This window comes from Humulus lupulus, chromosome 7, assembly GCF_963169125.1.
Source record: "Humulus lupulus chromosome 7, drHumLupu1.1, whole genome shotgun sequence".
Taxonomy (NCBI): Eukaryota; Viridiplantae; Streptophyta; class Magnoliopsida; order Rosales; family Cannabaceae; genus Humulus; species Humulus lupulus.
The window spans coordinates 122,492,042-122,506,529 of record NC_084799.1 but is presented as its reverse complement, the minus strand read 5'-3'; the positions used below and the strand labels follow the sequence as shown (position 1 = coordinate 122,506,529).

At 33.4% G+C, this 14,488-nt stretch overlaps 1 pseudogene; it reads right to left on the bottom strand.

The window, feature by feature from the left end:
• Positions 1 to 7,281: 7,281 nt before the first annotated feature.
• Positions 7,282 to 13,130, bottom strand: LOC133792137 (alpha-mannosidase At3g26720-like; annotated as a pseudogene).
• Positions 13,131 to 14,488: the final 1,358 nt, after the last annotated feature.

Sequence of the window (14,488 nt, the reverse complement as noted above, 5' to 3'; positions counted from 1 at the left end):
AATCCCGAGCATATAACAAATCATATTTATAGTGACATAATCACAGTGTAATATACATATTAGTATATGTTAAAAATAAGTTAGTCCTAAGATTAGACAGTGCACAGGATTTACACTGACTTGCCAATCTACGATATGATCTATTTACACATTGTAGTGTTATGTTCTTTCTAGAACATTAGAAAATTAGATAAGATCGGATCTATTTGTTACATCAGACTGGACCGATATTGAAAGTAGATAGGATAAGTAAACATACCGTTATTATCTATTCTAGTCATATCATATAGTTGACCATAGGTCAATTCAATCTCAATTTTGAGTGGTTAGTATTCTAACTGATTGTATTATTTGAGTTCTTTGGCTTATTCGTTACCAGCTTACCCTACGGACTAGCCCATACTTACATCTTGGGAACTCGGTAATATAATTGAGTGGGAGTGTTAATCATAGATATGAACATCTATATCTTCTGATGAAGAAGTGAAATGATGGTTTCCATTTAGTTTGGTTCAAGGTGCTAAATGATAGAGATCTCATTTCAGTAATTAATATTAGTGTACTAAAATATCATTTACAAGGAACTAATTGTTTTAAGAATAAAATACAATGAGAGGTAAAACAATATTTTAGTCCCATCTCATTGTAGACTGTCTATAGAGGATGGAGTGACAATTATGGTTGTAACAATGGATAATTAATAACGTATCTATATTTGTTATAGAGCGTTCTATGAATTCAAGAGTGCAATTCCGAGTCTTTAGTGGAGTCACGAGGAAGTAATAAGTTAGTAAATTTATTTGTTAGATTTATGATAACTTATTAGAGCTTGATTTCATAGGCCCATGGTCCCCACTATACCTTGGATAAAATCATATAGATAGTCTCAATTAATTGATTTGATTATCAATTAGAATTATCAAAGTTGACCAGGTCAAATTTGGATAGTTTCACAGAGTTCTGTAATTTAGAGAAGAAAAGAGAAATTAGGGCAGATTTATTAATTAAGATAAATTGGTATATAAATTAATAAATAAGTTTAAATCAAGGTTCAAATTATAAATAATTAATTTGATAAAGGATTTAAATATCTATTTAATTAATTATACAATTAGAAAATAATACATGCCTTGATTTTAAGTCCAACGGGCTTATAATTAAAAGAGAAATTTTACGGGAATAAAACCCATGATAATTTTGACCTAGGGCTAATTATTGGATATTATTTTATTGAATTTTTTATTAAATAAATGACCTAATTGAGCCTATAAAAGGAATGCTAAGTGAGAGTAGAAATCAGATTTTCGCAACACCTGTTTCTAAGAAGATCAGAATATCTAGTCGTGATGTTATAGGTTTTAGATTCTCTCTACTGTATAAGTCAATTTCTAAGCATCAATATTATTTTATCTTTTTCTCTTTGTATCTATCTCATGTGTTGGGAATTGCCCACTCTATTCTAGGTGATTCTAAGGATACTTTGGAAGGCTATGAAGACAATTGAAGAACAATTCAGTCTCTTGGTGATACCCTGCGACAAAAAGGATACAAGGGTTAGAGAAACTGAATGAAGGACTCAATCATTCCGCTGCATATAATGTAAGTGTTCTTATCATTATATCTGTTTGAATTCAATTTTAGAAACATGTTGGAAGTTATCTTATATTAATATGTTTAATATATGATTTACATGAAAATAAACATGATCATGTATAAGTTTTCCCAACAACTGGCCTCAGAGCCTTTGGTAATCTTTATTTTAATGCATGAACATTGAATTATTTGATGTGTTGAGTAATTGGATGGATTTCATGTTTTTATGAAGCATATTGAATTTGATGTGATTATTAGCAATTTTAGGTTATTTTGTTGTGTTTTCTAAGCCATTAATTTTTATAATTGCTTTATTTTGTGTAAATGATTTTGGTTTGAAAAAATTGCACAAAATTTTTTTCAGAAATTTTTTGCCTGGCTGCCCACCCCCTTGCATCCCCCCTGCGAGCGCGCACCAGTGCGCGTTCCCCCCTGCGGCGCGCACCAGTACGCATCTCCTCTGCCTCAGCCACGGTGATACGGGTACTGTTGACCTGTGAAATTGGCCAACGGTCGTATGTACAATATACGACACCTTTTGAACAAAATAAATAGAATAAACGACAGAGTACGATTATCTTAAATAAACATACAGGAATATAATAGTGGTTCAGCCCTGTTCTGATGAACAATAATAACCTAATCCACTTAACTTTTAGTATTGAATCACTCGACAATAATTACACTAGTGAACCAAAGTATTCACTCGTTCTCACTTGCTCAGAATTTCTTCCCAAATGCTCTTTAGATCTCCAAAATTCCAGAAAAAGAAACCCCTTGAAATGAAGCCCTGGGTCCTTTATTTATAATACCCAAGGGCTGTTACATGACCAATAGTACTGGGATCGTTGTTCGGTACACGATTATCAGCTAGTGGAGATACGTGTCCACCTCCCCATTATTATGGGATCGTGGGTCTTCTCGTTGTTTCTCTAGATCGTGGTGGATAATGCACGATAGAAACCTTTAGGAAGATGTTAAGTCTCTGTTGGTATGTGAGACTTAGGTGCTAGGCCTGTGACCTTCTAGGTGTTGGACCTATTGATCCTCTGGGTGCTAGGCCTGTGGCCTTCTGTTTGAACGAGAGTGAGTATTTCTCAGTGAAGTGTACTTGGGGGTTTGAGCCAACCCCCCTATGAAGAATAGGGTGGGTCGACCACCTAGGTGGTTCTTGAGCATGTCAGGCTGACCACCCTAGGGGTTGGAGTCAAGCCGACCACCCCTGGGGTAGTGGTTAGGCAGACCACTCTCTTGGACACACTGGGGCCGACCACCCCTGGGGTAGAGGTCAGGCCAACCACCCCTAGGGCTCTTGGGCCTGCTTAGGCCGACCACCCCTAGGGGTAGGGGTCAGGCCAACCATCCCTAGGGGGTTTAGGCTTCGTCGACTTCCCCATAGGTTGTGGACCTATCTTTTTTGTCCGTCGGTCTTTTCTCAATACTTTGTCGATTTTCCCCTTATTTGTGATGTCATGTGTCACATTCTCATTCGCCACGTCATCCTCGTATTTTTGAGGGACAACAGGTACTTTTCATCCATTTTTTTTAAATTAAAGAAAATAAAATTTTGAAATTGATTTTTATATGTGAAACCCAAAATATCATATTTATTTTATCTTTTAAAAATGTTTTTTCAAATAATATATTTTTGTTGTTTGATATTTAAAAATTAGATATTTTCTACAAAGATTCAAATTCAAATTTAAAAATATGCTAACAACTTAATTTTAAATATTTTAATATATTAAAATATTAGAATTAAGATATCAGATATTAAATATATTTTCTTTTAAATACTTGTTATTCTTATTAAATCTTTATTTGAAATATTAATATCTGTTTATTCTATAGTTTTTAATATTTAAATTATTTAAAATTTGAAATTTGTTAGTTAGATATTTTTATGGATATTTGAATTTATTTAACTGTTTTGAGATATTTTAAGGTTGTTATAACTATTAATCTTTTTTTTAAATAGTTAAAATATTTGCTTATAGTTGTAACAACACAATATATTTTTTGAAAAACAGTTAATATATTTATTTTAAAATTTTTAAATTGGTTAAATTTTGAAAAATATCATATTTCAACCAATTAATAATTTTTTCGTTATAAATGAGATTTAAATTAACTTTGGTTAATTGTTGATAAATCATATTTAAATTAAATTAATATTTTTTTTCCAAATTAACCTAAACCAAGTTGATTGATTATAAATGACATTTAAATGAACTATTGTTAATTGTTGATAAATTTCATTTAAATTGACTTAGCTTTTGCAAAAATTTAATTAATTCAAATTTTTTATAAATTCTAGAAAATTAATTGTGGTATTTTTGGAAATAAAATAAATTGTGGTATTTTTGCATAAAATTCATAGAATTGCTCATATAGTAACATGATTAGGCCAATCCAATTATAACATGTCCATTTGCACTATATGTAGTATTTTTGCAATTGTCCGTAGATGCATATAGCGACCCATATGTTTGCTTAATATATGGATTTCACCAAATAAAATATTTATAAAATGATAGGTTTTATTTGAGCTCATTAGAAAATGTAAAGTTTAAATTCCTCTATTGTGGTTGGTTCCACTTGTGAAGGTCATTTGCTTTGCGTGGCTATAGTGAGCCTAATCAATTAATAACAATTAATAAAATGAAGGTTTAAATTCCTATCTTTTGGAACAACATACTGGACCCAACCATCCTCCATACACGCCCAATTGTTAAGGCCCATTTGCCTGAGTTGGACTTAATTGTATAGGTTCATTATAATAGTTAAACCTAAATATTGATTAGCAACAAATTAATTCTAATTTAATTTAATTTGTTTCAATTTGACACTTTAGAATTAATAGAAAATTATAGGACTTTGGTTTTAAAAAATTTAACCTTTCAATATTTTTGGGGAACCATAGTCATTAATTTTCGAAAATAAATAATAAAAATACTATTTCTGATTCTGTAATGAGCTTATTTTAAGAACTATATTCAATCTCCACCATTGGTTTAACAAAGTCAATAACTTAATGGGGCCTCGAGACGCTTTGATTTGTCCCCCTACGGAAGGTGTTCATTAGTTATTTTGACAAGGTTAGATTTCGAAAGAAGGATAATTATATTTCAAATTCTACTAGACTCACCCCGACAGCGATACTAGGACTAAATCTATTGATTATCGAAACCGTGGGTCTAGCTCATAAAATAAGAGATTTTGTTTTCCTATTTTGATCGAATAGTAGGTTGTTAATAATGGTGACCATTATTAAATAAGTTTACAACTCTATTTAACTGATGATATCTTTTTGACTCTCGCCAATCGGGACAATGATATCATAGAATAGTTAAAAATATAAAGAAATAGAGATATGATTATTTTTTTCTTTTTTTTTCTCATATCTTACATATTTTTGGTATATGCTGTGTTATTTCTTGTTATTTGTGTCAACAGAAGTTTTATTGAGGAAATGTGATTGATTTCTATTTTATTGATAATTTGTAGTTTTAAGTATGGCTATGTCTACTCCCATCCTTTCTCAACTTTCTATGAGAAACTCACTGGAGAAAACTTCCTTAAGTTGAAGCAGGACATTAACATTGTGTTGATTGGTGACAACTCCAAGTTCGTCATGACTGAAGAATCCCTGGAACTTCCAGCTGAAGGAGCCACAAAGTCTGTGAGGGATAAGTATGAGCATTGGCAGGCGGCTAACAACAAGGCGCGATACTACATGTTGACAAGTATGGTCGACACTCTCAAGACAAAGATGGAGAATGTCAAGATGGCCTATGAAATCATGGATCAGCTCCAAGACATGTTTAGTGCCAAGTCAGCGCAGACTCGTTTTGAGGCAACCAAGAAATATGCCAATCCTCGGATGGCACCTTCTCAATAAGTTCGCGATCATCTGATCAAAATGACAAACTACTTTCAGGAAGCTGAATTGCATAGAGCAACAATAGATGAGGAAACTCAAGTCAGCTTAATCCTTAATAGTCTATCTCCAGCTTTCCTGCCATCCACCACAAACTATGTGTTGAATAAACTAAACTATGGTCTAACGCAGCTCATGAATGAGCTTAAGAGTTTTGAGTCTATCATCGGTGGACCAAGTAAGGGAGGAGAAAGGAAGACAACTACTATTATTGCTACTGATCCAACTAAGTCTGAAGCTAACCAAGCTTCGTCTTTGAAAGCTGGAAACAAGAGGAAAGATGGACAAAACAACAACCCCAAGCCTACAAAGGCTGCAAAGATGAGTGCACAACCAAATACACAGATGCCTAAGGGGAAGAACAAGAAAAGGAAGAAAGCTAAAGGTAAGTGTTTTCACTACAAAGAGAAGGGGCATTGGAAACAGGATTGCCCCAAATTTCTAGCAGCGAAAAACAAAGGTAATGATTATAGTTCATTTACCTTAGAAACATGTGTTTTAGAGAAAGATAAATCCATTTGGATTCACTACAAGAAAAAATACTTTTAATAACATCAAAAATGTGTTATCAAAACATACGATAACACTTTCTGATGTGTTAAGACAGATTATGTTATTGTAGGTCAGGGTACTTTACTTAACACTTTATCAGTGTTATACAGATGTGTTATTGTACTGTCAACGATAACACAATTTCTGTGTTATTTTAATATATAGATAAGTGTTTAATTATGTTATTTATAGTAGATTATATAACACTTTTTTTGTGTTATACTACACTTTTGTATAACACTTTTTTTGTGTTATACTATACTTTAGTATAGCACTTTTTTTGTGTTATACTACACTTTAGTATAACACCTTTTTTGTGTTATACTACACTTTAGTATAACACGTGTTATATTAGCTTAGAGAAACATAATCTTTTTTACTTACACAAAACTAGGAAAACAAATATGAAAATTGAAACCAAATAAGGTAACATAAATAGATTTTTATTAATTACTCAAATGTAATTACAATATTTAGTCTACTAGTCTAGGCTTAAGAAATCATATTACAACATAATTTATGCCTAATTCAGATTCCTTTATCACTAAATACAAAACAAGAAATGTATACAAAAATTAGTGAAATACATTCTTCCATTCTAAAGACCTCAACTACAAATGTTGTCAAGAATTGCTCCAAAGAAATCATCTCAATATACCTGCACATTGTAAAAAAAAAGTCCTTTTATTATTAAGAACAAAAGTTCTTGCCACCACAACAACAAACTTACAGTCTTTTCTTAAATGATACATTGAAAACTTCAAAAGAAGAAAATGGAAAACTAAGATAAATACTTATCTGTTTTAGTTCAATAAAATAAGAGAGCTATCAGGAAAGAGCTAGGGAATTTTCAGATGAACAATAAAATAAGAGAGAATCAGTAGAGAATTTCTCTATGGTGATGAGTCTGATGACTCAAAACAGTCAGTTGGGATTGTAGATACTATACTGCTATATATAAACTATCATATTTAATGATATTCTTTTATTCTTATATATAAATATATATAAATAACTATCATAATTGGTTTCTCTGCCAAAGCTAGCTAGCTCATGTTTAGAAATCATTTACATAAGAAACTATACATGACCCTGAAATTTTCATAGTATTAAAACAAAGGAGAGGACCAAAATACTAGTTACAAAGACCCGTTACCAATTAGAAATAATATGAGCATCCTATGCAAACATAAGTGCTAAAGTCCAAAGATAAGAAAATTAAGAACCTCATTTCTGAAAGCCTGGCCAATTTGAGCAGCAGAAAAAGGAAGCTTGTTCCCATTGTAATAGTACAAGTCTTTGAAGTTAACAAATATGCCCTGTGCAGTTTCTGGCCGCATCAACCTACAGCAGAGGAGATTTAATTACATATCATTACTAACCAAACAGGAGTCTTAATAGAAAAGAATCGCTAAGAATAATTAGTACCAAAATGTAACGTGCTCACCCAGGGCTCAAGCCAGATTAGAACCAGACCTTGCAAAATGGGTCTAATATAAGAAATAACAACTAAATCAAATAGAAAATAATAGCTTAAAAAATATCATATTTTCTTTGGTCGTCTTGATTGTAAACATCCGTATGGAACCTGAGTCTATTAGTTCTCCCTGTGTCATTTGAAAATTTGTTCATAGACACCATTATCAACTCAACTATAAATAAAGGTTGGAAAAATGGTATACTTACAGTTAAACCCTCGCATTTATCATGAAGACAAACTGTTTCATTCAACACCTCACCAACTCCTCTTTAATCATCATGAAGTAATCTCCTACAAAATCAAAGCAGCTTGTTCGAAGTCATGAGGAAGCAATCCTAGCTGATTAAATCAAATGCATTAAACCAAAGAATAATAATTAATCTTGGAAAAAAATTAAAGAGAATAGAAACCTGTGGAGCATAAGCTCTATCTGACCATCCACTAAACTGGATCCCCCAACTGAACGGTCAACCAACACTGACAGTTCTGAGATACTGTCTTGCATGTATATTCCAAGATTAATCTGAAAAATAATAACAAAAGGCAAGAAAGCAGTCAGAAATATAATACATAGAGAATGCTGAACATGAGAAAAAAAAAAACAAAGCATATGTTTTTGGATTTCCTCTCAAAAACTGAATTGAGACAGTTGAATTAAGTACATGCTCAATAATTGATGCTTACTATAAAAATTGTAAAATGGAATGGAGGTAAGATCAATGCAGCTTGAGAATAAATTGAATCAATACCATAACATATCTATATGAGTCGTATGTTTCAATGCGTCAAGAAACAGAAGCACACAGGATAATAACTTCATGTATGCTTCCATGAGATGGAATAAAGACTTGAAAATAAACTTGATCTATATTGTAATATTTTTATATTAAGCATATGTTCGACATGTCAATTGTCTAGAAGAAGCATACAGGATAATAATTTCCGGCAACTGGTTGGTTATTTTGCAGCTTCCAGTCTGTTCTGATGTCCCGAATCTACAAATCATTTGAAAACATCACATTGGAAGCTATCCCTAAGAAATAAATTAACAATTGTGAAGAGAGAAATTGTCCCCAATATATCCCCTGCTCCTGATGTATCTATCAAATTTTCCATCAAGTAACAAACTAACTAAAGTAAAGTGAGAAAAGAGAGCCATGTTGGTTTGAAATAAACCGCAAAGATCTTCAACTTCCATATATTTAACTGTACAATGATATATAAAGTAGCACAATGTGTGATTCAAATATCTCTTATCAAATTTAAGTATTAGAGATTTAGAATACCCTCTTAATGAAGTCACGCCCGTTAGAATCTGTGTAGAATGTTCCATTAGTCTTTAAGGCTATTGTAATTTGAGTAGTGATTTCTTTTCCTATGCTATCATCCACAGGTATAGGTCCAATCTAAAAATAGAAAAACATAATCAGCAAACAGTAAATTGACAACTATATATATATATGAAAAACAAAGTTAACAGAATTCTCTGTGCTCTTGGTAGATCAATTTCAGAAGTTAACTTACAGTAAACTCAACTTCAGCGTGCTCCTTTTCCTTGAATACCCTAGTAATCTGTGCATACATTTGGGTTTGTTACTGAAATTATAAGGAATAATGTCCCTAGGTTGAGAACACAATTCCAAACATGTTATCTAATCAATCCTACCCAATTACAGTTTCATATATCAAGTCTAAAACAAATGTATGATCTTGTTATATTTGGAGCAGCAAATCACCTGAGATATCCATGGATTGAGCCGTTGGTGTACTTCATCTAGTACTGGACCTCGAATCACAGTTAGAGAAGCCTGGAACATAGGAGTGTTACGTTTAGGTACTCAATTCTATAAATTGACAGTTCATGATCATTTAAAATTTTTACACAAATTAAACGACTTTAGTTACCTGGCTATCGGATTTTATTGGAAATGTGCCATTTGGACGAAAGACATATGCTCAAGAAGCCTTCAACAGAAAAGAAAACACCACATTGATAATAGCTAAAACTACTCTAAACAGTAGAAGTAATCTAGGAATTGACAAAGCATAGTAAATTTTTTAAGTGCATAGATAATTCACTACCTGTGGATCTTTATCAGTTCCATCGTTTCCACTGTAATAACTGTATGACTGTTCTGCAGATGTTGTAATCTTCAATAGGAACATAACATAGTAAACACATCACCATCTTTGTCCATCAATATAGAATTTTATAAAACCATGAGCAAATACATGAATGTACAAGGAAATTGGAAACCAAAAAAAGAAAAAGAGGAAAAAGATTAGCATCACTGTCCGTGACATGTCTATGAGATAATTTACCCATATGTGTTAATTTTGAATTAAGATTGAATATTAGAAGATACATAAAAAATCTCCATACAAAAACAAACCATATAAAATGAAGTGGAAAAGGTACTGGGAAACTAAATCTTCAACATAGCATACCAAATTTCTGTTGTTAGCATAGTGTAAAAGCTTTCCATCACGAGCTGAATAAATTAGCTTCAAACTTCCTTGTCCAACTTCTATAGTGTTGTCTATACTTTCTTCTGACCTGTACACAGAAGAAATGGCTACACTAGAGCCTGTAAAGTAGAGCAATAATTAGATTATCAGGTCTAACTTGGAGAGCTCTTATATGTAACACCTTAAACATTACAATATGGCCAACCTGTTTGTTTAGTGGTAGAAATTATGTAAGTGCTGAAACCAATTGGCGGTACTAACACTGTAAATGCAAGCCAATATTTAATTGTTTCTCTCGGAGATTCACCCAAATATGATCTCACATAATAATTTCTAACACTAAAAGTGGCATTCAATATAGGAAGAAGCTGGGCTTCAACTTTCTTCCCACTAGAATCCTGAACACTAATTCTGTCAGTGGAAACCTACATAAAATTTCAGTTGCAAAGCCATTAGTAAACATGAATAAGTTAATATATACAACCTTAAATTTTTTGCAGTTTTCTCTAAGTCAATGATGGTTACTTCTTAAATTAAGAAAGTGTTTGACACAGATAGACATAGCGTTCTGTCCTCAAGTGTTCAATATTGGAACTCTTTTTGGTTGAAAGTGTGTAATAGAAATCATGAGTTCAAGTAGACCTTTTCAAATTTATGTGGATCAACATATGAAGTACAGTTTAGCTACTTACAGGAATTCGTATTACTTCTTCTCTCTTCCACCCTAGGGAATTGTAGATGACAACAACCTAGCAAGAAAATACATGATGATAAGATGACATAAAAAAGGGAATTCTCTGATACTTAGTTGAGTTGGATATTACAACTTACAAGTAAAAATGCACTTACCAAACTTTTCCCATCAGACAGGACAACTTCTGATGGAGGACAATAACTTATGTTAAGAAGAGGACACTGCCAAGAAAAGCCAAAACATAAAACTGAATTGATGTACACTCTGTTACTGAGAAAAGTGTAATAATAATGGTGCTGAAGATTGAAGTTAGAGGTGCTTAAATAAATGCATCAACATTATAAAAGCCTAAACCAATCCCTTTTAAAATGAAAGCTAATAAAGAAAAGTTCAATTTACTCCCTTTCATGCCTCAATGGCATGTAGGTTCCCAAATTTCAATTGACTAAGATACCTCATGCAACATGGGAAATGAAATAAAACCATTTATGCCCTATTTGTATATGACCAAAAAAAGGGTTCTAGTAGCAGGGTAAAAGAAAGAGTGCATAAGGTCAAAACTCACAAGTGAGAAGGAAAATATTGTAAACCTAATGACAACTTGCCTGTTGAAAGTTTTCAACTCCAGAGCTTGAATCTGGTTGTGTCAAGTATGCTAAAGAAGAGGCAACCACCTTCTCAGCCTACAAAAAAAAAAAGTAAACAGAAATGATTCATATGAAATTTAATACATAAAAAATATTTTGAAGTTAACTTGGTTGTTGAAAATATGCACCTCCTTGTAGCCCAAAGAAATTCGCAAAGCATAATCAGCAGCAACGTGCTGTCTTTCTGTACCACTAACTGCATCATGATGTTGAGCAATTGCCAAAGCATCAGCAAGTACCTCAGTGTTTGGCCCTGAGTCAACCCTTCCTTTAAAAAACTCCAACTGCCTAGCTGTCTGTTCATTAGAATAAAAAACCAATAGATGTTTAAAAAGAGACAGTAGAAGCTTGCCAGATACTTGAGAGAAACTCTAAATATATAAAAGAGGCTCAGGATATACCAGATAGTAACCACTCAAAGGTCTAACATAACCTTTAAGTCCTGGACGACTTGTAAAGTACCCGGTCCAATAAGCATTTGGATGATCTGCATACCTTTAAAAAAAGGAATACATTTTAAGAAGCAATTCTTGAAAACTAAAACTGAAATGCAGACATCAAACTTTACTCACGGGAAAAAGTCATCAGTTTTAAGAGGCCATTTCTCATCAGTTGCATGTTTCGCATCAGTGTAAAGAGATGGTGTTGAATACAGTGCATTCACACGCCCATCCTAAGAATCGACAAATTAATGCAATTTAGTAACTTTAGACTTGAACAAGAACTCCAGGATGGAATGACAATGAACAGGTAATAAATATTACTTCGGTATTCAGATTGAGCAACATATTTCTATTTAACTCATTCAATATGCAAAGATCTATAGGACTACTTGATTTACATAGTGAATAAACTTGTCCATCTGCCTGAACCATGAAATTGCATATTGATAACGAAAATCTATCCCCATCGTCCACATAATGTGATTGGTTCTTGTCACGTTAGCCTACAAGAAGAGAAAACGTTTACTTTAATCATTCCAAAAGAATTCCACTAAAATTCCTACATAATTTGAGGTTACCAAAAACAAAAAGACTAAACACAAAGGTTTATTAGATTTATCATGATCTACACAATGAACATAAATGCAATTATTAGGATATGGAATTTAATGTGTAGACTCCTATTATTTTAAATATTGACCATTTGCATACAGTAATCTAGCAAACATGGAATTCGACTAAATGGTTCCTCTCTAATTCTTACCTGAGCTAAAGCGGCAACAACAAAGTCATTCACTCGCTCTTGAACATTATAGTCAAACATAAGAGTATCATCCTACAACCAAAAAATATGTTTCAGAATGCATTCAAATGCAAACTTTCAGGCATTATCTACATTATTGATCAATCAAACTTACCTGAATAGGTGGTGAAACATCATTTATTTCAAACGTGAAACCATCAGGAGGATCATAATGCTGGGGCGATATGCCAGTGAAAATCTGAGGATAAAATTAATAAAGGAAGTTACTTGGAATCCAAGCACAGGACTAGTAGAAGCGACAAATATAAGAATTAATATATCAAATCAATTAGTGGTAATAAAATAAAGAGGTTCCTAACCTGTGAAGAAGAACCAAGGGACCTAGATCCCTGCCATACAACATCAAGAGTTTTCTCTTTGAGATGCTTAGCTCTGTCTTGGTAATCAATTCGAGAAAAATAGAGGGAGTCAAATCCCAACGGCAGTTTGTCAAACGGCGATCTCCAAGAACGATGAGACCACTGGGTCGAAGGCACGTAGAGGTGGGCTCGCACCTGGGGTAACTTGGTTCGGGGGTTGGGTTCACGGGTGCCTGACATTTGGAGCTTGGCTCGGAGAAAAACGGGTGTGAGGATGGTGGTTAGGTGGTCGGAGCTGAGGATGATGGTGGTTACGGGAGTGCGGCTAGGGCGAAGGGAAGAGAGAGGCGAGAAGGAGAAGGGGAAAAAGTATGAGAATTGGGTCTCTCTCGGGTCTCACAAATTTTGAGGTCGGAAATGAAAAAAAATGTAGGTGGCGCCCTTTTCTTATTACTGCCTTTTTTTTTTTCACAAAGTGGCCCATTATCTTACTCTAGCATAACACTTTTTTATTAGTATTATATTCATGTGTTATGGAAATGGGTATTTGGTGTAGTGATTATTGATTCTGGATCTATTAACCATGTTTGTAATTCTTTACAGCTTCTTGAATCATGGGAGGAAGTGGACGAAGGCGGCTTAAAGCTCAGAGTTGGGAACAGTGCGTTTGTTGCGGTCCAAGCTAGAGGAAGAGCTCGCCTGAAGTTCATAAATAAATATTTAATTTTGAAAGATGTATTTTTTATTCCGGGTTTTAGTAGAAATTTAATTTCAGTTTCCATGTTGCAGTTAGAACAATTTGTTATGACTTTCACAAGTTCTAATATGTATATTTCTTTCAATAGATCACAATTGTGTATTGCATGTTTGGAAAACTGGGTTTATATTCTACGACCTAACGAACCCCTTGCTCTTAACAATGATTTATTCAAATTAGCTAAGCCTAGGACCAATAAACGTCAAAGGACCGATAGCGATAACATGACGTATTTATGGCATTTGAGACTAAGTCAAATTTGTTATGATGGGATCCAAAGACTTACAAAAGACGAGCCTTTGAGGGAGCTCACCTTAGGTGAATTACTTGTCTGTGAATCTTGTCTAGAAGGTAAACTGACCAAGCATCCATTCTCTGCAAAGGGTGGTACGGCCAAAGAACTACTTGGACATGTTCATTAAGATGTTTGTGGACCTTTGAATGTACAAGCCAGGGGTGGTTTCGAGTATTTCGTCACTTTCATTGGCGATTACTCTAGATACTCACATCTTTACCTAATGCATTGGAAATCAGAAACATTTTCAAAGTTTCAGGAATTCTTAGCTATGGCTCAGAATCAATTAGGTAAAATGCTGAAGATCTTTTGATCTGATAGGGGTGGAGAATATTTGGATATGCAATTCCAAGATCATTTTACTGAACTTTGGATTTTATCACAACTTTATTAGAAATGGTTAGATGCATGGTTAGTTACTCAACTCTACCAACTTCGTTCCGGGGACATGCAATTGAAACTGCGAACGCCATCCTCAATGTCGTTCCCTCCAAAT